The sequence below is a fragment of the Ctenocephalides felis genome, unplaced genomic scaffold, assembly GCF_003426905.1.
Source record: "Ctenocephalides felis isolate EL2017-DRISC unplaced genomic scaffold, ASM342690v1 CF-g0.4_SCAFFOLD_01886, whole genome shotgun sequence".
Lineage (NCBI taxonomy): Eukaryota > Metazoa > Arthropoda > Insecta > Siphonaptera > Pulicidae > Ctenocephalides > Ctenocephalides felis.
In genome coordinates, this window is record NW_020538040.1 from 13,240,351 (window position 1) to 13,251,836 (window position 11,486).

Consider the following 11,486-nt stretch of genomic DNA (forward strand, 5'->3'; position numbering starts at 1 on the left):
CATGTTAACTATTTTATTAGTACAAATCGACATTAAGACAACGAATACGACTCTGCAAGGCGAACGGCTTAAAGCTTTCCGTGGAATAACTTGTTGCTACTTTATAACAATCTGGCCAGTCACTTTCTTATTATATTATCCACACAGCGACTTACAATTAGAGCAAAGATTCTTAATGGACATATAGAAAGAAATAATTATACATTTATTTCGAAATCAATACAACGATTCGAGTATGAGAAACTCTGGGTAAATATTACTTTTTTGCCAATTAACACATAAAACAATGCTTTGTATTAGTCCTGTTTTTATGATATAATAAATAAGTCATAATACACGTGTTTATTGTTCAGCCTTTCAGCCTATTGTGATGTCCTGGGTTTGATATCAAGTAGCATGATATCAAATTTCTCTATAAAGTTATAAAGCAAAAATGAACTCAATAAAAACCCTTTCCTGGTCATTGCTGCAACACATATACGCCGTTAGGATTAGACATATCTAATACAAACTAGTGGTGCATGGCATTGTGCCTTAAGGCAAATTGCTGGAACTTCCCGTACTAAAAATTAAATTTTTTAAAAAAGATTCAGTTTTCTTTTAGAACGATGAAGCTAATCTGTTTGAGATTTTTAAATTGTTTGAAAGAAATTGATCTTTTCGAAAATATGATTTTTTTTATACTTTAAAATATTTTGGGAATTTTGAACTTTTTTTCAAAGCAATCGCGATAAGTTGCGTAGAAACAAATTATCGAAGCGCGTGGGCGCCGCATCGCAGTATAACGGATAAACATTGGTACGGAACCCATAGAAAAGTAAACAAAGTTTGTTCTTATTAAAATATCTATAAAATATTTGATGATTTGATGTGCATAATGATCATTTTTATTTTCAGTTCTTCATACATACATACACACACACACACACTCACATATACATCCATTTTTTCTATGATATGCCAAAATGTTCAGAAAACCTTGAAAGGTAAAGATATGCAAAAAAAATATTTTCGATTTTTTGCGATTACTATGACTTACCCTACGGAAAGTTAATTATTATTAAGAAAAGAAGTAGTTGACCACTGGGTTGTCCTCTCTAATAAAAGTACTAATTGTAAGTTAAAACGTACGATTATAAATATTTTATCATAATAATTTCATCACAAAGAGAATGGACAACCACTGGATTGCCTTCTAATAACCCTAGGAATTACATCACAACAGATCATAAAACATCAAGAATAGCTGATTTCTGTTAACAAATCTCTAAAGTGAGGTTATATTTACAACTTTAAGGTATTGAAAAATCCCAATTTAATATATTATAAAGATCGTATTAACCATACGATTAGCTAATTTATTTTTCATTTCAACCAATTTATTTATCATTTCAGATTACTACAATGTAGAAGTGTTGGTTTTCTTCAAGAAAACGAAAAAGTAAACGTAGTATACTTGCAGAACTTGTTACTTTTATAAGATTATTGCGGCATACATCAGTCATTGGAGCGTTTTGGTAATTTTTAATAACAATAAGTATAAAAAGTTGTGTATGGACAACCACTAGTATTGTCTTTTAATCATCTAGCAGGGATAGAAATAACATAAAATTTACAATACTACTATTACGCATAATTTTACCAACATATACTAAACTTGAGAAAGTATAAAGTATTTATGGATATCAGCCAACCGAATCCTTCAGAAGATACTCGAGGATAAAACAAGAAGCAGTCTGTCTCATCGCGACTACGTTTATTTTTTTTTTTCAAACTAAATTTCGTTATGAAATAATGTTGTAATTTCATTAATCTAATCCGGATTCGAAATGCTTCAAATCGAATAACTTCTCAAAGCTTATGGCACAAGAAACACCTTTGGCACAGCGTATTAAAATGTCCTCTCTTGAATTACTTTATAATATCAAAAACACTAATTTCTACATTAGGTACATCATAGATAGAAGATACATCTTTGGTGCACCGATGGAAATTATGCATCAAGTCCATAAGGGTTTCTGGATTTCTGCCACTGAAGACCAGGAACAGAAACAGGATTGTGCAAACTGGGTAAACAAATGGAAATTTAATTTACCATACTACTATTATGCATAATTTCACCAAGATATGCTCAACTCGAAAAAGCAGATTCTTCTATGGGTATCAGACAATCCAAGCCTTCAGAGTATTTCCGAAGATAACATGCTTTTGATGATGAAACAAGAAGCTGTCTCTTTTATCGAGACCGTCGACAAAGAAAAATTTCATTCAATTCTTTGTTGAAGAAAACATTAAACAAATTCTTATTCAAATTATCAATTAACCAGTTAACTGTGGCGCGATCTTTGAACTTTGCTCACAGTTTTGTGTCATCAGAATCGAGGTAAAATGTCGTTATAAGGCTTATTTTGCCACTTACAACTACATTGTATTTATTTTATACCTACATGGCACCAAAAGCATCTTGAAAAATTGCAATGCAAATAGACACTGACAAAAGACGTTTAGGACAAGTACACTCAACAATGCACAAAATACTTCCACTCCTCCATGACGAGTATAATCGACGATACACAAAATTCTTCCACTTCTCCATGACGACTATACTCGACAATGCACAAAATTCTTCCACTTCTCCATGACGAGTATACTCGACGATACACAAAATTCTTCCACTTCTCTATGACGAGTACACTCGTCAATCACTGTTAACTGGTTAATTTACCAAACATATTTGTAAAAGAATCTTTATTTAAATTATTGTTATATTTCCAAGTGAAAATAGCCCTTTCCCGGCATTAGTGCAACAATAAAAAGTCAACCCTATTAGATAAATTGTAATAATAAAATTATAAAATATGGATGAATCAACCATTGAGTTACCATCTAAAAATACGAAGTATGGAGAAGTTTCAGTCCAGCAGCTTATAGGTCGAAAGGTTAAGATATCAGAATTAAAACAAAGATGTACTATTGAATATTGCAATTGGCACAACAGAATTGTATGACAACAATTCCAAAATTTTGATGACAAATTACCAAAGCAAAGACAGTGATGAAAATATGAATTGATATGAAAACAGACAGTTTCAACAATATTTGTCCAATCATATATATCAACCTGCAGTCGGCTCTTATTTATGATAAGATTGCTTCTATGCAAAATGCAAAAGGCACATATGTATGTAATTTTTCCTCTGTTCTACACGATATCAATCCGCACACAACAAAGTGATTGACCTCTTTCAAGGCAAAGTACTTGAATGAGTGACCGACTCGACTCCCGATCACATTGCTTTCTATACGTTATAATATATTTCTGATAGTGGTAGATGGTAACAACAGCCACCACAACACAATGTACTCATTTTTATTAGTAACAATATGAATCATTCTTACATTCATGAATAGCATTTTACATCTCAAATGCAATTCGCGTAAAATGGGCCAAATGCAGCCTCGAGGTCGAAGAAGATAATGTTTTTGAAAAAAACTTTTGTAAACGGGATGTAATTTAGAAAAAGTACAGCTTTGTCAACTTTCTATAGGTCAAGTTATTAATCTCGCTGACTTTTTAAACGACGTGGCTTTTTATAGATGACAACCCAAACAGTTGTCCTATTTCTATGTGGTGAATTTATTATTACAATTCTGTGATACTTTTTATTGATGCAGCAATGCCGAAGAAGGGCTATTTTCACTTAAAAGCATTTTGTTATTTATATTTTAAAGTAAAAACCGATTACACTACTGCTTGACATCAGGTTGTCCGAAACGGGTATCGAATTTGGAACCTCGAGTGTGAATATAAAATCTGTCACGTTTTACCGATTACACTACTGCTTGACATCAGGTTGTCCGAAGTGGGTATTGAATGTGGAACCTCTAGTATGAATATAAAATCTGTCACGTTAGGAAAACCGATACACTACTGCTTGACATCAGGTTGTCCGAAACAGGTATCGAATCTGGAACCTCTAGTATGAATATAAAATCTGTCACGATTTTAGAAAAACCTATTACACTATTGCTTGACATCAGGTTGTCCGAAACGGGTATCGAATCTGGAACCTCTGGTGTGAATATAAAATCTGTCACGTTCTTAGGAAAACCGATTACACTACTGCTTGACATCAGGTTGTCCGTAACGGATATGGAATCTGGGTTCTTAGGAAAACGTATTATACTGCTGCTTGACATCAGGTTGTCCAAATCTGTCACGTTGTTAGGAAAACTGATCAACAGATGTGGATGGCTCAAATTTGAATGTTCTCACACTATTTTATATGGATCTCAAATATTAATTTGTGTGATAATTTTGTGCTTCTGATATTTGATTCTAACCATAAACTACTATACAAGAATGCAAAAACAATTATAACTATTGAATAAATTTTCATTTAACATTGGAGCATTTATCCACAAATTAATGTTGAAAAAACTAGAAATTATGTTTAATTAAACCACAAATATATCCAATCACTTTCTACAAAAAAAGTCAAGAAGAATTCTGCCTTTGATTTGTAAGTACTTCCCACACTAACCACAAATATTTAAAATTCATTATTATCATAGTAAATATAATGGTAAAATCTCAACTGACAAAGCATTCGATCACAATTAGTAATATTGTTTTTATCAATATTTATTAAGCTACGAACAATCTTCCTTGATGGGAGATCTTCGAATATAAAACACACGAATACGAATTTAACTTTGATCTAATTTCTTAAGTAGTTCAATTTAATTTAAGAATTGCAGCTGCATGTTTCAAGTACAATTTGCTAAAATTAGCAAACGAGTTTGCCAGTCACAAATTTTTATGCAGTAGAAAAAATATGAGAAGCCACAAATAGAAATAGAAAAATAGAACTAGTTATTTTATAGTAAATTATTAATTATAGATAGATTGGGTTATGTATTCAAACCTTTTTACTTCAATTAGTTTATAAGGCTATTCCTATTGATAGAAGGCAACTACTGATTTGAAAGGCTTGTATTAGAAGGCAACTCAGTGGTAGACCTCATTCCATTAGGTTGGCAACTAAGTAAGTGCGGTTATCAGCTTAGATGGTTTCAATTGAATTTTTAAGTTTACCGATTTAGTTATCAAATGTAAAATACCTTTTGTAAATGAATGGTAAGCAATTTAGATGTCCAACAATAAAAAAAAAGTTTTTGATCGATTTTGTAGTTTTCGTTTGGCATTCGTTGAAAGATGGAAAATCAAAATGAAAATCTTTGTCATATTTTGCTACTTTATTTCTGCAGAAGTAAAGAGGCATCTTAAGCTCACGAAAAGTTATGACTTGTTTATAGTTACAAAGCCTTAAAAGAACGGCAGTGTTAGAATTATTTTGGCAAATTTTGTTCCGGTGATTTTTCACCCAAAGGTGAAAAACACGCTGGTTGTCCAGTTGAAGTTGATTACAAAGGGATTGTCTACTTTGAACTTTTATCACCCAGCGAAGGATCAATTGTGATGTCAACATTAAACAACAAACAAAATTCCTTTGAAAAACTAGCTGTAAGTGGAATTCTGTCTTAAGGCAATTAAGGCATCGTGCCTTAAGGCAAATTGCTGGAACTTCCCGTACCAAAAATTATTATTTTTTTAAAAACGATTAACATTTTTGAAAAAATTTTACTTCGAAAAAATTAGATTTTTGAGAAACTATAAATTTGACAAAAAATTACTTTATTTTTGAAAAAAAAAAAAATTTTTTTTAGAAAACAAAATTTTTTTGAAAAGAAAAATGTATTCTTCATTTTGACATATTTTGCAAATTCTGAACTTTTTTCAAAGCAATCGTACTGCTTTAACTGCATAGAGACGAAATATCGAAGCGCGCAAGTGCCGCGCCGCCGTCTAACGCATAAGCATTGGTACGGAACCCATAGAAATGTAGAAAAAAATTATACTTATTGTTAAAATCTCTATAAAATATCTGATAATTTGATGTGCATATGTCTAATGATCATTTTTAACCGCCGAATGGCATTTTTTTTTACTTTATTTATTAGATCTCCGAAACCGCTAGACCTGCCTTCATGAAAATTTGATCAATTCTTCATCTTGTCAATACAAGTGAAATGTTTTTTGAATTATTCAAATCGGACGCTCCGTTCTCTTAAAAACTGAGTTACCGTTTTCGGCACTTTTTGCCCCGTATCTTCGGAACGGCTAGACCTGCCTTCGCCAAAAACTAATCAGCACGTCTCCTTATCAATACGAATCGAATATTTTTTGAATTATTCAAATCCGTTGATCCGTGTTCCCGAAATCGTCGACGAAAATTTGTATCCGCACACACATACATACACGCACACACACACATACACACACACAAACACACACACATACATCCATTTTTTCTAAGGTAAACTTTACTCTGAAACGTAAAGATATATAAAAATTTTCATTTTCGATACTATGACTTGCCCTACGGGAAGTTAAAAATGCAACCTGTTTTGGCAAATCGAAATTGTGATTCATTACATTTCTTTGGCCAACCATATACTACATCCACAATATAGTCTTGACCTTACACCATCTGATTACTTTCAGTAGAGATCTTTACACAAGTCCTTGAATTAAAAAAAACAATAATAATGATGGAGTTAAATTGTACAAAATTCAGTTTTTTTGCTAATGAGAACCAGAAGTTTTATACAAATGGGATAATGATGTTGCTCGAAAGATGACAAAGGGTCGGTGATGAAAATTGACAATGCATTTCAGAAAAGTTATTCAGTTCCATAGAAAAAATGTCTAATTTTCTAACAAAAATCCGCATTATTTCCAATTCATGTATGTGTGCTACGCTTATTCAGGCGTACATGTATTAAGGGGGTATTCTACTGTAGAATTTTGAAAAAATCGAAAATTTTTTTTTTCATATTTTCAAAGTTTAGTTATTCAAAAATATGTCATTAAGGATTTTACAAAATTACTATTATTTCCTGAGTTATATCCGTTTTAGTGACATGGCCTCGGTTCGGGTCCGACCGAGTCTCAAAACTTTGAACGTGTTTTTCTCGGAACTACTTTTTTCGAGCTGGCGGTAACGATATCTCGAGTTCTAATTAACCGATTTACTTCAAATTTGGAGAGGATCTTCTATATACATCGCTTTATCGCATGGACCTTTCGCAAAACTATAACTTTTCATTTAGTATTTTTAAAAAATTCGGAATTGTTAGAGAAAACATGAAAAAAAAATTTTTTTTTTCAAACTGCCGCCATTCAAACAAAAAAAGTTTTTTTAACTTATCCAAGGTTCATACGATAGCGGCATCTATAATAATTAAGAATCCATCTATTTTTTATGTTTCGGATCACTAGGAGGGTTGGAATCATGCACGCCAGGACACCCTCTTTTTTTTTGAGCCCCCACTTTGACTGCTCATAACTTTGTGAATTCTAATTTTTTTTCTTTAATAATTTTTTTATGTAATAATAAAATATCAATAAACAAATGATAAAAAAATCGATAGTAAAAATATTATTTGTTTTCTTTATACAGCGCTTCAAAAACCGGGCAAAATTCATGCTTCTACAGTAGAATACCCCCTTAAGGCGTAAATTAACACGACGTGCGGCATCTTCAAAATACATCTGAAATGCTTATGTATGATTTACATTTACGGCAATAATATTAATAATATCAATAAAATTTCTTCACACTCGTCCAGGTTCTAAATATTGTGGATGAGATTCGCATCACGTTCTCTGTAAGTAACAAAGTCACGAATCATATAATGCCTTGTCGCACCCGGACGAATTCGGCATGCTAATATCTTCTGAATGTGTTTATTTATCATCATGTATAAAATACACATCGAAAAAAATTTAGTGCCATTGTTTCTGGCCGAGAGGACAACAATACGTGAATAAAATGCAATAGAAATGAAAGGCGAACTGATTAAAAATCGGTTTGTTATTTGTGTAGAGAGAATCGGGTCTTATTGGTACACATTGCATTTTCTGGTGTAAACATGGAGAAGTTAGAATTTGTGAATACACGCTAAAAATTTCCAAACGTCAATTTCAAATATGTGGGTATCTTATATATAAAATTCTTCTGATACTTCTCCTAAACGGTTATTCGGATTTTGATAATTCTTTTTGGAATTTGTAGAAGAAAATTTTTAAGATTGAATGAACGATAAAACTATAGTAATATTGTAGAAATAAAAAGCAAAAGTGACAAAAAACCCCTTATCATTTTTTGACATGGAAAACATTTGAACTGCCATCTGCTAGAAATGTCAATTCACGTGAAATTTAAATGTAGCAGAAATTATGAGCCAAGATAATATACAAGAAAAATGCAATCTGCATTGTTGTTGCCGAAAAACAGCTGAGATATGCCAGAAATTAAAATAAGGTAAGATACAGTAAACAGTCATGTTTGGCAGATGAAATTATATAATTCAATTTAATAAATTACGCAATAAGTCCAAAATTGCATATACATTATTTGTTCAAACTTATGCATGTCACATTTTGGTTTACTTTACTAAATTATTTAAAAATACAAAAAAATACTTCTACTTATTAAAAAAAAATTTTTTTAATTTTGTTTCAAATTAATTCACCTAAGATTTGAACATAAACAATAATGTTCATTAAATTCTTAGTAAGAAAAATGTACTGTAGAACTTATAATTGCCAAAAAGCAACTAATATATCGTACCTAATAATGAAAATTATGGACTAAATTATTGAAGCAATTATGTAGTGTGGCAAAATCAAATGTGATATTGTTCTTTTACCGCAGATACTATATTATTTTTTTCTGAATTTCTTATACTGCTTTATGCTAAGATCATAAATGAATCACAAAGGCAGGACATCAAATATCGAATAATAATATATTGAAAAGTATAGGATAAGATACTAAAAAAATTAGAAGTTTTGAGTTGTAGACGTGGGTACAGAACAACGTTTGTCGGGTCATCTAGTATATATATATATGATGATAGTTTTGATATATATATATATATATATATATATATATATATATATAATTTATTTTAATTTATCTGGTTAATATATTTTAACCAGACTGCTAAATCCTCTATTAACTTACACAAAATCTTTCATTAGACGGAAACGTAAGTAAGTTTTCCTTATACTTATATTTTTGTTAATGTTGTTGGTTTTTTGTGACATGTAATGAATATTAATTAGATTTACAGTAGGTTTTATCAAAAACCGATTTATTAACTTTGGTCATAAAATTGTCAAGTTGTTACAGTGAACTCCGCTAATCTGGGCTTCTACAAAACCTAATGTACTTTGCACGTTATCAATATAAATCGAACGTATTTTTAACTTCCCGTAGGGTAAGTTATTGTAATGGGCCGAAAATCGGAATTGAAAATTTTTACATTTCTCGACGTTTTGAAGGTTTCTGAACGTTTTGGCATACCTCAGAAAAAATGGATGTGTGTGTGTGTGTGTGTGTGTGTGTTTGTGTGTGTGTGTGTATGTATGTATGGATACAAATTTTCGTCCACGTTTTCGGGCGTACGGATCAAACGATTTGAATGGTTTAAAAAACTTCGATTCCTATTAATAAGGAGAAGAGCTGATTAGTTTTTGGCAAAGACAGGTCCAGCAGTTACGGAGATAAGGAGCAAAGAGTGCAGAAAATAGAAATCGAGTTTTTTGAGAGACGGAGCTCCGATTTGAATTATCTAAAAAACATTCCATTAGTAATGATTGGGAGAAAGGGTTATTAGTTTTTCGCAAAGGCAGGCCCAGCCATTTCGGAGATACAGAGCTAAATGTACAAAAAATGGCAGTTTTTGAGAGAACTAAGCGTCCGATTCAATTGATTCAAAGAACTTTCTGCTTGTCTTAACAAAATAATTGATTTTGGAAAAAAAAATTTGTACCATTTTTTTTATTTTTTTTATTTTTTTTATTTTTTTTTTTTTTTTAATTTTTTGTATATCGAAAATAATTCAGATTTTATTTTTAATTCTGACTATAGTTCTAATATACTTTAAACAAATAATTTCAACTCTGCAATTCAGTTTATATAATTATTATAAATATTAGACAATAATACAATATTTATAATAATCTATTTGAAAACATTCAATATTCCTCGAACGTTTCGTTACGGTACGGGAAGTTCCAGCAATTTGCCTTAAGGCACGATGCCACCCACCCCACTAGTTAATTATTGAAATCGATTAATAAGCTCACTTAAACATGATCAAAACTAATTGGTTTATTAACCACGCGATGCTTAAAATTTACCTGAAGAATCCAAAACTTTCCAAAAAGTTTCCAAAAATTTCACGAATTATTCTAAGCACCAAAAATACACATAATGTTGCATGGGGGTAGGGGTTAATATAAAAGATCATCACAGATAATCAAGGGAAAGTCCAAAAATCCTTAAAAAGTGATCACGTTAATGGACGCCCTCTTTTCGTCTTAATAGTCTCGTTTTTCTGCCAAATTTGGGTTCCGTAATAATTAAACAAAATAAGTCCTTATAATCATAGTAAAATGATAATATTATATTTTATACCGTGAGCCCCGATCTCCCCTATATTTTATATTGTCATTTGTATTTGATACTTTGCGGTCAATTTGTTCAGTTGTTTTGATTTACATACATTGAGTTGTAAAGAGAACGAGTCGTGTGGTTTTATTCCAAAAGCCGTAGTTAATCTGGAATTTTAATGGCTGAAATTTACATATATACATATAACAATTCTACTTTCTATAGTTAAAGGGACTTGAACTTCGTAAAATTTAAAATAAACGTTCAAAATTATAAATGTAAAAGGCTATTTTAATCCGCCTTTTTCATATTAAGCATACTAATTGTACATAACATTTTCAGATATTTGATGGGTAGTTGTAATTTTATTATCAAGTAAGAGCGTAGAATCAATTTAGACCTATAATTTTCGAAAAACCCGAGACAATCCGGGGCAAAAGATCTCAATCCAAGACAAATATTGCTTTCAGGAAAACTCGGGACACAAAGTGAAAATTCGGGACTGTCCCGGTGAAACCGGGACGTATGGTCACCTTATTCTAATACCGTTTGTAAAAATAAACTTAAAAATGATCAGTTGTTCTCAACATCTTGCAGAACACTTAGTACGACAAAGAAAGTGAAATTTGCGTTAGGACCCAATGGCATACACCACTAGTTACGACTTGAACTAATAAAGGACCTCTAATTTCTCTTATTATCGTTCAACCATCCTCTTCTCAAGGTTCATAACTCCGAAGTCAGTAGCCGTGTCTATTGAGTTTCCGCTCGTCAGAGATCAAATCTTATAATGTAAGCGTTTGTTTTAAAGAAATCATACATTTTCGTTGAAATAATTGAAGCAATTATATTTGTACATCGAAGAGATTTTATCGCCAGACATCCTCCACGGGAGAATACAGAGAAAATTTGTTTGTGTAATGAGTTTTTTGATAGTGATAATTAATGAACGACTGT